The sequence below is a fragment of the Haliotis rubra genome, unplaced genomic scaffold (assembly GCF_003918875.1).
Source record: "Haliotis rubra isolate DU_JTF1 unplaced genomic scaffold, ASM391887v1 Scf239, whole genome shotgun sequence".
Classification (NCBI taxonomy): Eukaryota; Metazoa; Mollusca; class Gastropoda; order Lepetellida; family Haliotidae; genus Haliotis; species Haliotis rubra.
The window spans coordinates 522,459-536,208 of NW_025766436.1; the positions used below are offsets into that span (position 1 = coordinate 522,459).

Genomic DNA, 13,750 nt, shown 5'->3' on the forward strand with positions numbered 1-13,750 from the left:
GTACTTGATAAGTGTATCTGGATTATCTAACACGTTAGAGTACCCGCTCACACTGCTCGTGGTCACTGGGTGGTTGTCAGGTACATCGCTCAGCTTGTTTCGCTATGAATGGACCTTTCTTTTCACGTGACTCTGACAAGCTCGAGGTGCGCTCGAATACAGTGGTTCATATACATAATAATTCTTGATACTGTAACTGGTAAAGGTTGGGAAGGAGGATGTAGATACATGGCCTGTGATCGATAGTCGGGTGTTTGTCCAAGACAATATCACCAAGACATAAGGGGCCACTGCAAAAACCGCATGTGACATGACTGTAATAAACATACCTACCATGGGGTCCAGGGAATTAAGCCATCACCATGTCACGGAACGAGGTCACATACTTCCGTGACAACAAAGACGAGGAAGAAGGGTCAAATCATGTTCCGTGTGGGAATGTGCATGCATACTGATCAGCCCGGCAATGACGTTTACCGGAGCGCGGCGATTGTGCAACGTGTTCATCTTTGTGTGGGACTTAGTGCAGCCTGTTGTGTTGTGTTTCTTTGTACTGCATGCTGCTGTGTTGGCTGATTCTTATTCGTGAACGTTACCTGGTGCTCCGAACTTGGGGGTGAGGTTGCTGGGGAGGGGGGCTCCGTGTGTTAACCTATGTAACTGTGAGGGCAGTACCGAACTTGGGGGTGAGGTTGCTGGGGAGGGGCTCCGTGTGTTAACGTATGTAACTGTGAGGGCAGTACCGAACTTGGGGGTGAGGTTGCTGGGGAGGGGCTCCGTGTGTTAACCTATGTAACTGTGAGGGCAGTACCGAACTTGGGGTGAGGTTGCTCGGGAGGGGGCTCCGTGTGTTAACCTATGTAACTGTGAGGGCAGTACCGAACTTGGGGGTGAGGTTGCTCGGGGAGGGGGGCTCCGTGTGTTAACCTATGTAACTGTGAGGGCAGTACCGAACTTGGGGGTGAGGTTGCTGGGGAGGGGGCTCCGTGTGATAACCTATGTAACTGTGAGGGCAGTACACACTCACAGTTTAATGACACGTGGAAACCCGCTGATAACAATGTAATAACACAAGTAAACCCGTTAATGTACACGTGCCGCTACATGTTGTCTAACACTTGTCAGCTACTTGGGCTGACGTGAGAGGCACGCACTGATAGATATATGAGTGAGTGAGTTTAGTTTTACGCCACACTCGGCAATATTCCAGCTTTATGGCGGCGGTCTGTAAATAATCGAGTCTGGACCAGACAATCCAGTGATCAACAGCATGAGCAGCGATCTACGCAGTTGGGAAACAATGACATGTGTCAACCAAGTCAGCGAGCCTGACCATCCGATCCCGAGATATTATAATTATACATAAGGGAGTTATAAAGTCATGACAAACACAACTATGTGTGTGTGTTTGCGTGTGCGTACGTGCGCGTGTGATCAAGCGATTTCTTCAGGTGCATAAACATTAAACAAACAGAAGGTCGACACATTGGTGATTGTCAAAATGTCATTTATAGACACAGTCAACTCATGACACTCCTGTTTAGTTCTATTTACGTCCCTGAGAATACAATAAATCTCGGAATAAAACATGTCTCGTCCGCCACTGTACCTAATCGAAATGAACTCAGACAATCTCCTAATTTGTTTCGTAGAAACAGAAGCTTAAAACGTGTCAATCTGTTACTTACTGGCGGTGTTTTGGATATTTTACCGCTACCTAAACGTAGACACGCTGGTATGCTGGTACTGTCTGTCAAGACATCGTATGAGCCATGTGTATCTGGCTTTGTGGAACACAGCTGTAGATTGTTCTGTATACATGAACGCTTGTCATGGTGGTCACAATATATGGCCAGTACGTATTGTGGCCATAAAAAATCATCCTCTGCAGGCAAACTGATGTCAGGTGCCGTCCTGTCCAGGGGTCGAGGACGCCGTCAACCTGTGTTTGCATAATGCACATTTTTCTATTACATAAACAGGACCGTGCGAGCTGAGCGGGAGGTGTTCCTCCTTGGACAGCTTCTCTGTCATGCTTCAACACTTACAATGTCCCAGACACACAACACGTTATGTTTCTGGGGATACATTTCAGCTGGGAAGTAAGACTATTTCACATAAGTTGCTATGACATGACGCGATATACACCATCTATTTATGTAATTAGAGGCTTGTGTGTTGCTCCAGGGAGAGATGTTATGAACAATGTCATATGCCAAAATATCAGCACTAGCGGCAAGTAGGTTTAAGAAGCGCCCTTATAATGTCTTGATCAACACCTGTTTTGTCCGAAACGTCACTTGAGACAGGTTCTGAAAACTAACACGTATAGTAATCTGTCGCAAAGTGTAGCAAGGTTTTCGATACCTAGGGGCCATTCATAACTTCTGGCTTTGGTGTGGGGTGTGGTTTACGTAATATTATTGAAATATTATGCTTAAAAAATATGGGAGGGGTAATTGATTTTGTAGTAAACAGGCAGGTGGGGTCACACAGATTTTAGTGTGTGGGTGGGGTGGGGCTGGGGGTCGTTCACATTGCACATGCCTCTCCATACAAATCATCATCACTCTTCACATACCCCACCCCCACCCAGCCATAAATTATGAACGGTCTCTTAGTTATACCTGCTTGCCGGTATACCCAAATTGATCTACCCGTCAATACATCAGCTGACCCACACTTCTGTACCCCAGCCGATGTACTCGGGTTGACCCGCCGGTCTGCATGTACCCCCAGTATTTTGTGGGTTCCGCTTGACCCGTTGGTCAAAGGCAGTGCAGTGCGTAGTTTATCCGAATCATGTCAGTGCCTACCTCTCACATCAAGCTGAAACAGCCTTGATATTATTGAAATACTGTTGACACCAGCGAACCTTGCCCTCCCACCCTCGCTTTGATCTCAAATAGAACTGAAACTACATCATACACGTATTTGAATTCAACGGAATATTCTCCTCCCTGTGATATCCGCAGTCGACGTAACAGACAAAGCGAAATTTCTGCAAATGATATTTGAACATTATGAACACCATAAAGAACATTATGAACACCACATCAAGAACATTATGAACACCATCAAGAACATTATGAACACCATCAAGAACATTATGAACACCACATCAAGAACATTATGAACACCATAAAGAACATTATGAACACCACATCAAGAACATTATGAACACCATCAAGAACATTATGAACACCATCGAGAACATTATGAACACCATAAATATCGCTTTTTCTCCTCCCCCTGCCCCACCCACAATGAGTTTTCTCCCTGTGGGTCTGTAGATTTGGTTTGTGTCTACAAAATCACATTCCGCGTAAGCCTGTTAGGGTACGCCTGTTATTTACCAAACAATTCATATTCAGCTGCGTCAACCACGGTTTTGTTGTTTGTTTGTTTGTTGTTAAACGCCGCGCTAAACAACATTCCAGCGATGGCCTGTATATAATAGAGTCTGGACCAGACAATCAGGTTATGCACAACACGGGGATCGATCTACGCAATTAGGATACGACTGCATGTATCGGCTCAAGACGGGATACTTTTCTTTGTGTGTGTATGTATATCATTCTGCTGTCTGTCCCTTTCATGGAAGAACATCGATGCTTGTCATTCGTGGCAAGTGTTTTTCCCTTTTGAATGTTTAACGTTATACACAAGTATGCAAATATTTAATCTATTTGATATATATTTATGCCCTTCCGATATTTATGCCCTTCCACATTTGGCTCGCTTATAGTTTTGGAAGGTTGTTAAGTACTAGTTTCTCCGCACAGTACTTGTATCTGTGCAATACTGAAAGTATTACTAACACTGGACATATACGATGTAAGATCGAATACATATCGATATTGTGAAACGCATTCTTGTTGCGATTCTCATAAAGATTGAAACTTCATAATTTTTTTTAAATTTTGTTAGCATTAAATATTTACGCCGTAATGTGAGATGCGGGACTTGTAATGAGTCATCCAGTCTATGTACACCAGTGTGCATCCTGACTGAGTGTGGTACAGAAGCAGGCACATCTACATCTTTCTGTAGCGGAAGTTCATTCAGTAGCAGAGTAGGGGATGCTCCTTATCTGTGGAGTTCAAGTCCGATGTAAACATTATTCTTATCTTACGATGCTATTTCAACTTGCTAACGCCAGTTGACTGAGTTTGTTAGAATGTTGGTCAGCCCTTTCGAGGACCCTTAGACCAATGCGAAGTCTCTGAATATATATAATTTTGATAGTAACAAACAAGCCCATTTAAATTGAAAAGAAGCCCCAGGGAGACCTGAGATTCAGAACCTGAACCTGAGGAAATCTAGACTTGCTTTATTTAGGGCTTTAGCACTGCAGATAGGGCTTGGCAGTAGGGGAAATAATGTGGTTCAGGGACTGTGAGATAGACTAGAGGACCCTATGCTTTAGTTAAATCAATATTAGTCATATGCCGAAACCACACTGTGTTTGATAAGGCACTTGTGATTTGTTTTATTTCCGTGTAAATATTTGTAGTAAGTTTTTTGACAGGATGTTATGTTATTCATTTAATTACGTACCTGCTGACCAAATACTTATCCCAAAACCCGTTAAATACGCTCCTACCTTGTCGATGTAGGCGGTGGTCAGTGTGCACGTGTCCGGCACTGTCCGGAGCCTGACCAGAGAGACGTAACATCGTCGTAACGTGTAGGTTATGTCCGTCCGCAGTAGGTCCAACATTGTGACGCTTTTCGGGAAACAGACAGCGTCCCAGCTCCTGCCGAAGATTGAACACTTTACAGCACTAACAGGTTCATCATTTATTTAACCGTTGTCGAACAATGCAAAGTCACGTGTTGTAAAGGCGACGTATTCCTGTATGAGGGGGCATCTCAGAACAATTTGAGAAGACAAGCAAAATGAAACAAATCGACATCATCTGCTGTTGTTACTGGTGCCGAACGGAAGACGGTTGTAACGTATCAACATGTCCCCGTTGGCGCCATTAAGAGACTCTCTGCAGTATAGAACTCCTGACATTAACTCAAGTTTCGCGCGAGAATCATCGAGAAGACTGGCAGTGCATATCTGTAGTATCTTCAGCTTCTTACACAACCAGCAACACGTTTGTTAAAACAACACATTGTTCAGTATATTGATGAATTCTACTTATCACACTATAGTACCTAGCCTGGTATTTCAGATATAGCATACATTATGCGCCGTGCATGGCAGAATGGCCGTCAGCAATTCCTGGTATTATTTGATGTAAAGGGAAATGTTTTCATGGAGTAATTGTCTTATGAGACTGTGTAACATCTGCATGTTGAGAGAGTAGAATGGTGTATGATAAATGCTCTTAGCTAAGCGACTCCCAGCATACACCATGTTCCAAGTCCGCGGGGATAAGTCCCTCTGAAAGCGGGTACAGTAGGGCTTGAGCATCTCAGTTCCAAGGATAGTCTCGCATCTTATATCTTGAACAACCCAATCCTGTCCAGCGTCCTTGATCGCGAGGGGTCCTTCTACTTCCGGCGAGTGGCCGTCCGACATTGAGAGGGGTTGCAAGAAAACACATGATGGTCCGCATTAAGAGCACCTAGCTTCGCCTCTTTCGATGATCATCAGGCCTTTAAGAACGGTTATGTAGTTATGAGGTGACCCCCGGGCCGTGTAGGCAAGCCACGTAATCTCTACCCGTCATCACTGTGTTGTACACATCACTAGATATAAGATGTCAGCATGTCCTTGTGTCCCGGTGAACATCCACGGAAACTAATCCGATGACAACGCGGGTTATAAATACAAATGTTTCCTCGTTGCTGCAGTGTGTGTATGGAAATGTGACTGACGACCTGTCACCGAATGAACTATCCAGTTTCGAGAAGAGTTGAACTATGATAATTGCAGCGATTATTAATGGGATTATTACAAGGCAACTGATACTGGAATGTTTTCCTGTGTGGGTGGTGCAGCACAGCGTTTCAGTTAGGCCCCGGTTACTGCCAACAGTGCTGAGATGTGCTGTATTGTACAATTAGTTGAAGATATTAGTCATGTATTCTGTGACTGAACCACGATAAGTGATTACGAGGATTGGAAGGCACTATATTGCAGGGTAGAGCTGACGGGGGTGTCGTTTGCAGCAAAACGTATTTCCTATTTCTCGCCGGTTTTTGCAACTATCGGTGTCAACCTATTGGTTCTAAATGTGATCGATGTACAGGTATTATAATCCTTATGAAATAGCTGTTACGTATTTATGAACACATACTGGTAAATGCATCGCTTTGATCCGGAATAGAACTGATCTTCAGCACATCCCCATCAATTCATTATCACGTCACCATCATCAGTGTAGGTCAATATTCATGATGTCACTCACGTGCAGAGATACGTATATTCACTCCACACATGGTAATTTGCTCACTATCCATCAAACCCTAAGGCATAAGGAAGACTCTGTCATGGCTAACAGTGACAGTGTTTATCTGCGTCTTGAATGAGACAGGTGACTGACAAGTGGAGTCGTTTTAAGGAAAACCAAAATTTCGATTAGGACTGAATACTTAGTCTGGACGTAGGGTCGGTTAGGCAGGGTCGAGGTTGTGGATAAGTAACGTGTTTTATAACTCATTCTCTCTCTCTCTCTCTCTCTCTCTCTCTCTCTCTCTGTGTGTGTACACTGCTATTGTAGTAGTATACAGTGTTAGTGTGTGTGTGTGTGTGTGTGTGTGAGAGAGAGAGAGAGAGCAGGCAGCACATCTAAATGCCAGCCCTGAGGGCTAACAGCCACCCATAGTATATGTGACAATGACATAGTGGGACCTCTGTGCCAGCGACAAGTGTGCCTCTAAGCGACACAACATGTATTTTGGTGGATGATGATGGCGACATTTAACAGCAAATCTGGAAACGCGCGCGACATGTAAACGCACCGTCATGGAAGATACCAGTGTGTACAGTGTTAGTAGTGCATACAGTACAAGGCAGTGTTCTCCAGTCGGGAGGTCGACATCCTGGACAACATACATGTCAAAATATGCGTAGATCACAACGTATACGGCGATAGTGCTGTAAGAAGCAATGTCACTTAACCACCGTTGCCAGTTTTGCCCCATTCATGTGTTAATTACACCCCTAACCACATATCCCGTCTCACAAACAATACATCTGCTATGTGTATATAGGTAAGCTCGCCCTTCACGCCGTCTCATGTAGAGGTATAACTGGCAGAGATGTGGCTTCAGGCGAAACTAATGATCTACACACCTATACTGACTGTCACCAAGACGCCCTGGAAGCAGATTCATTGTCATGTAATCATCACTTGTTATGTTTGACTTTAGATGATTGATAAGTGTGTTTCATGGCGAACACCGTACACACCCACCGACACCCCAGTCGCCGGCAGATTGAGATTATGTTCTTGGTGTAGTAAAACCTTACTGGCCACCTGGGACTCGTGCTTCCCTGTTCCGCTAGACACTCGCTGACCCGGAACTACACACCTGAACGGAGGTGACTACCGTTAACTTTATATATACTAGTGTTTTGGGACAGGATGTTCACTTACCACTCCACCTGGCTTAACCCGGACTGATTCAGCTGACCTCAACAGACATGGTAAGAGTGCTTCTTTTGTTTCAAACTAAACCTCTTTTTCAGAGTATCTAGGTGCTATTCCAAACCGTGACCGTGGAATGTGATGCACGATGGTCCCAGTAGCGACTGAAGTAACTCATTTTCGGACAACTGTCAACACCAGTTCCAAAAACGGAATGTAACTCCTCCGAAAGTCATTTATAATGCGCTAAAAGAAGCCTGATCGACAATACACAATGGTGCAACGATGACCGCCAGTACCAGCGTTGAGCACAGTGGTGCAACGATAATGGCCAGTACCGTGGGGAATACAGTGGTGCAACGATGATAATCATTACCTTTATGGATACAATGGTTCAACGATGGTAATCATTACCCAGCGTGGAACACAATGGTGCAACGATGATAATCAGTAGCTTCAGGGATACAATGGTTCAACGATGACAGTCAGTACAGAGCGTGGAGCACAATGGTGCAACGATGATAATCAGTACCCAGCGTGGAGCACAATGGTACAACGGTGATAATCATTACCCAGCTTGGAGCACAATGGTGCAACAATGATAATTAGTACCTTGGGGATACAATGGTGTAACAATAACCACCAGTAACCAGCAGGGAACACATTGGTGCAACGAAAACCACCATGAAAGGAGCACTACTTGGGAACGTTGAAAAACACCATGAAGGCTTGAGCGGTATCTCCACCCTTCGTTTCGAAAAGGAATAACTTTTTTAAATGTTCATGCTTTGATATCCGAACATTTTCGTTTAAGACAGTGTATTTCAAAAATATCCCTCGAGATACTGCCCGCTGTACCCAGGCAGGCGTGACACGCGTTTTAACCGACATATGTTTGTTGTTGTGTCCGGACATTGCAACAAATCGGCTTACCGTGGTATTACACCTGATGCCCCGTCCCTGTTGGGGGTCAAGGCGTTGTGTCGGTCATGTCCTCGTAGATTTTCAACTAATCACACTTACGTCAGGTGGATTAAATAAACTACGCCGATTTTTTAACGTCTCTGAAACGACGGACGTTCGACGGTGACTTGGCAATGATATGTAAAGGTTTGTTTGGCGTAAGGATTAAGGTGAAAACAATAGTGATTTTGTTGTTACATCCTACCTCATGCTCAAGCCATCTACAAGGACACAATGAAACCAGCCCATCCCAAGTGGAGTCGCTGTATACGTTATGCACCCCGGGAAAGTGGTCGAAAACCCAAACTATCAAACACATAACGAAAAGATAAAGTGATCCCGATGTTTAAAGATGGTGGCAAAATATGTTTCATAGATGAGATAACAATTTAGTCGCGCACTTGTTAGATCCGGAGCATAAGGAAATCTGGCATGAGTAGGGTGTTAGAGCCACACACATCTATAGCGGTATGTGTTCCCACCGTCCTGGTGGACACACCTTGAACAATCGGCATATGAACGGTGCCAACCACTAGTGTTGATTTCGTCATGTCAGTTAATTACGCCGTGCAATTAGAATATTAATGGTTTTAACATGTAGTCAGGGATGTTGACCGGGATGTGTATATTGTCCTCCATTTAGTAATGACGTGTACATTGTCACTCTGTCGGGGATGTTGACAGTGAAGTGAATATTGACAGGGAGGTTGACAATGACGTTAGTATTGACATGTTGTTAGGGATGCTGACAATGACGTTAATATTGACATGTTGTTAGGGATGCTGACAATGACGTTAATATTGACATGGTGTTAGGGATGCTGACAATGACGTTAGTATTGACATGTTGTTAGGGATGCTGACAATGACGTTAGTATTGACATGTTGTTAGGGATGCTGACAATGACGCTAATATTGATATATTGTTAGGGATGCTGACAATGACGTTAATATTGACATGTTGTTAGGGATGCTGACAATGACGTTAATATTGACATGCTGTTAGGGATGCTGACAGTGACGTTAATATTGACATATTGTTAGGGATGCTGACAATGACGTTAATATTGACATGGTGTTAGGGATGCTGACGATGACGTTAATATTGACATATTGTTAGGGATGCTGACAGTGACGTTAATATTGACATATTGTAAGGGATGCTGACAATGACGTTAATATTAACATGTTGTTAGGGATGCTGACAATGACGTTATTATTGACATATTGTTAGGGATGCTGACAATGACGTTAACATTGACATGTTCTTAGGGATGCTGACAATGACGTTAATATTGACATGTTGTTAGGGATGCTGACAATGACGTTAATATTGACATATTGTTAGGGATGCTGCCAATGACGTTATTATTGACATGTTGTTAGGGATGCTGACAATGACGTTAATATTGACATGGTGTTAGGGATGCTGACAATGACGTTAACATTGACATGTTGTTAGGGATGCTGGCAATGACGTTAATATTGACATATTGTTAGGGATGCTGACAATGACGTTAATATTGACATATTGTTAGGGATGCTGACAGTGACGTTAATATTGACATGATGTTAGGGATGCTGACAATGACGTTAATATTGACATATTGTTAGGGATGCTGGCAATGACGTTAATATTGACAGGTTCTTAGGGATGCTGACAATGACGTTAATATTGACATGGTGTTAGGGATGCTGACAATGACGTTAATATTGACATGTTGTTAGGGATGCTGACAATGACGTTAATATTGACATATTGTTAGGGATGCTGACAATGACGTTAATATTGACATGTTGTTAGGGATGCTGACAATGACGTTAATATTGACATGTTGTTAGGGATGCTGACAATGACGTTAATATTGACATATTGTTATGGATGCTGACAATGACGTTATTATTGACATATTGTTAGGGATGCTGACAATGACGTTAACATTGACATGTTGTTAGGGATGCTGACAATGACGTTAATATTGACATGTTGTTAGGGATGCTGACGATGACGTTAATATTGACATATTGTTATGGATGCTGCCAATGACGTTATTATTGACATGTTGTTAGGGATGCTGACAATGACGTTAATATTGACATGGTGTTAGGGATGCTGACAATGACGTTAATATTGACATATTGTTAGGGATGCTGACAATGACGTTAATATTGACATATTGTTAGGGATGCTGACAGTGACGTTAATATTGACATGGTGTTAGGGATGCTGACAATGACGTTAATATTGACATATTGTTAGGGATGCTGACAATGACGTTAATATTGACATGTTCTTAGGGATGCTGACAATGACGTTAATATTGACATGGTGTTAGGGATGCTGACAATGACGTTAATATTGACATGGTGTTAGGGATGCTGACAATGACGTTAATATTGACATGTTGTTAGGGATGCTGACAATGACGTTAACATTGACATATTGTTAGGGATGCTGACAATGACGTTATTATTGACATATTGTTAGGGATGCTGACAATGACGTTAACATTGACATGTTCTTAGGGATGCTGACAATGACGTTAATATTGACATGTTGTTAGGAATGCTGACAATGACGTTAATATTGACATATTGTTAGGGATGCTGACAATGACGTTATTATTGACATGTTGTTAGGGATGCTGACAATGACGTTAATATCGATATGGTGTTAGGGATGCTGACAATGACGTTAATATTGACATGGTGTTAGGGATGCTGACAATGACGTTAATATTGACATATTGTTAGGGATGCTGCCAATGACGTTATTATTGACATGTTGTTAGGGATGCTGGCAATGACGTTAATATTGACATGGTGTTAGGGATGCTGACAATGACGTTAATATTGACATGTTGTTAGGGATGCTGACAATGACGTTAATATTGACATGTTGTTAGGGATGCTGACAATGACGTTAATATTGACATGGTGTTAGGGATGCTGACAATGACGTTAATATTGACATATTGTTAGGGATGCTGACAATGACGTTAATATTGACATGGTGTTAGGGATGCTGACTGAGATACAGCTATATATTGACAAATGTGGATGCAATTTTGTTTCATCGTGATAGAGGAGTGAGTGAGTTTAGTTTTACGCCACACTCAGCAATACCCCAGCTATATGGCGGCGGTCTGTAAATAATCGAGTCTGGACCAGACAATCCAGTGATCAACAGCATGAGCATCGATCTGCGCAATTGGGAACCGATGACATGTGTCAACCAAGTCAGCGAAACTGACCACCCGATCCCGTTAGTCGCCTCTTACGACAAGCATAGTCACGTTTTATGGCAAGCACATGGGCTGCTGAAGACCTATTCTACCCCGGATCTTCACGGGTCCGTGATAGAGGATACCTTGCAGATGATGCCACCTCCTCAGAAATGTATTTTGTTTGCATAAACCTATTTTCTTATGTTATTCCATCTCTCTGCTGAGCTGTCGTAATAGATTTTGAGCCTTGACGAATACATAGTTTGTTTAATTACCTTCCAGTAAATATGAAAGCTGAACTCAGGACACACAGCCTCTTTACCACTTTTTGTCAGAATATATTCTGTTGACACCCTCATAAGGCCAGAAGAGTGTCCTCTTGTGTACAAACTCTTGTGAAACGACAAGACTGATACGACAGATAAATCATGACAATAATTCAAATGACACAAGCACGCGAACCAAATATGTAACAGTTACAAAGGGAAGTAACTCTCAAATCCTCGGTGTTAAGCATGTCGATATCTATATATAGTCAGCGCCATTACCATGCTTACTCGTCACTTCAAAGAATTATTTCGTTGAACTGATAAAGTGGAATATTATTTTTAATCAAAGACACCCAAAATGTCCACGTACACTCATAGCTGCGGAACTGACATGCTCAAATTGAACACGCATCAATCTTATTTTCCGAACTTCCTTCTCTGAGTCTTTTTGATTTCTTTGGTTTATGACTCGAACTTGACATTTATCAACACGAGACCTGGTTGAAGCAGGTACATGTCTATTAATTCCACCAGCCGTCTCCACTTCCCTTCCCCCACAGGCCTCCCTTAGACCCCCTGGACCAGTGGAGAACTCCAAACACAGTCACACAATCAGGGGCATGATGGTTACTGGTCCGTGGAGCTGGCGGGACTGGTTTGGAAATTGAATCCTTTATGAAGTGTCTGGAGGTGTTATGAAAGGTGTAATGGGTACCTAGCGATGTGACCGTAACATCAGTGTGTTTCCATTACTGATTGTCTTCAACTATCGGCTGTTTCGGGAGGACAGATCTACATGTCATCGATCAACTGCAAAGATTGCTGTGTTTGCTTCACTGCTTAGTTTTACCTTGGGGAAAGGATGAAACACAATACTGGTCCGTGTTGTAGAATTAAAGAGTCTGTATGATAATAGAACACAGATATAATTTCAAAGGACTTGTTCTCTGTGATCAATAGGCATACATTGATCGATATCCCTATTTATTAGAATCTGAAGTTACGTTCGGGCGGGCATCAATGATGTATGGACCGTTAGAGTGAGTGAGTGAATGAGTTTTGTTTTACGCCGCACTCAGCAATATGCCAGCTATATGGCGGCAGTCTGTAAATAATCGAGTCTGGACCAGACAATCCAGTGATCAACAGCATGAGCATCGATCTGCGCAATTGGGAACCGATGACATGTCAACCAAGTCAGCGAGCCTGACCACCCGATCCCGTTAGTCGCCTCTTACGACAAGCATGGGTTACTGAAGGCCAATATTCTAACGCGGACCTTCACGGGTTTCTTCCGTTAGATACGAAGCGAGTGTGATGTAAAATCACTAATTCTGGAGTTCTGTAATGGTACTCCCGTGTTTGTGTCATACAGCGTAATGTTGTGTTTGTGAATAGCTGTGTAATGTTGTGTTTGTGAATAGTTGTGTAATGTTGTGTTTGTGAATAGCTGTGTAATGTTGTTTGTGAATAGCTGTGTAATGTTGTGTGTGTGAATAGTTGTGTAATGTTGTGTTTGTGAATAGTTGTGTAACGTTGCGTTTGTGAATAGTTGTGTTTGTGAATAGTTGTGTAACGTTGCGTTTGTGAATAGTTGTGTAACGTTGCGTTTGTGAATAGTTGTGTAATGTTGCGTTTGTGAATAGTTGTGTAACGTTGCGTTTGTGAATAGTTGTGTAATGTAATGTTGCGTTTGTGAATAGTTGTGTAACCTTGCGTTTGTGAATAGTTGTGTAACCTT

At 42.8% G+C, this 13,750-nt stretch overlaps 1 protein-coding gene across 1 annotated transcript in view; it reads left to right on the forward strand.

Annotated features, from left to right (window-relative positions):
* LOC124278521 overlaps window positions 1–13,750 on the forward strand; it is a 33,791-nt gene that overhangs the window by 628 nt on the left and 19,413 nt on the right. The window lies entirely within an intron of this gene.